We start from the raw sequence: 1,254 nt of genomic DNA on the forward strand, positions 1-1,254 counted from the left end.
ATCTACAGCTAGTTAACATCTACGGCTAGACAGCATCTACAGCCAGTTAACATCTACGCTAGTTAGCATCTACAGCTAGTTAACATCTACGGCTAGACAGCATCTACAGCCAGTTAACATCTACGCTAGTTAGCATCTACAGCTAGCTAACATCTATGGCTAGCTAGCATCTACAGCTAGTTAATATCTACCCTAGTTAGCATCTACAGCCAGTTAACATCTACGGCTAGGTAACATCTATGCTAGTTAGCATATACAGCTAGTTAACATCTACGGCTAGACAGGATCTACAGCCAGTTAACATCTACGCTAGTTAGCATCTACAGCTAGCTAACATCTACGGCTAGCTAGCATCTACAGCTAGTTAACATCTACGCTACTTAGCATCTACAGCTAGTTGACATCTACGGCTAGACAGCATCTACGGCTAGACAGCATCTACAGCCAGTTAACATCTACGCTAGTTAGCATCTACAGCTAGCTAACATCTACAGCTAGCTAGCATCTACAGCTAGTTAACATCTACCCCAGTTGGCATCTACAACCAGTTAACATCTACGCTAATTAGCATCTACAGCTAGTTAACATCTACGCTAGTTAGCGTCTACAGCCAGTTAACATCTACACTAGCTAGCATCTACAGCCAGTTAACATCTACGCTAGTTAGCATCTACAGCTAGTTAACATCTACGCTAGTTAGCATCTACAGCCAGGTAACATCTACGCTAGCTAGCATCTACAGCCAGTTAACATCTACGCTAGTTAGCATCTACAGCTAGTTAACATCTACGGCTAGCTAGCATCTACAGCTAGCTAGCATCTATGGCTAGGCTAACTGGTCACAATTTATGTCCAGAATCCAGCTGCTGGGCCGGACCAAGCAGAACCGCCTCATTATATGCTGCCTAAGGCCATCAGAACCAGACCCAGACCCAGAAACAGAACCAGAACCAGACCCAGAACCAGACCACACATGAAACAGGACGGAGGGATAGAAGAGATGGAGAGTTACCTGCAGCGAGTAAAGGCTTCCCTTCAGCAGGGAACAAACAGAACCACAGACTTAACAGAACCCGTCCGTTCATTCAGAACCAGCTACTGAGTTCATTTTGCTGCTGATCAGATTCCTCTCTCTCTCCACCCACACACACCTGGTCACCATGGAGACCCAAAAACAGGGCGACAAACACGAAAAATACAAGGCGACAAAAACAACAAACTCATGGCAAGAGAAATGACAAAACAGGGCGAGAA

This window comes from Cyprinodon variegatus, unplaced genomic scaffold (genome assembly GCF_000732505.1).
Source record: "Cyprinodon variegatus isolate N-32 unplaced genomic scaffold, C_variegatus-1.0 Scaffold2034, whole genome shotgun sequence".
In the NCBI taxonomy this organism is placed as follows: domain Eukaryota; kingdom Metazoa; phylum Chordata; class Actinopteri; order Cyprinodontiformes; family Cyprinodontidae; genus Cyprinodon; species Cyprinodon variegatus.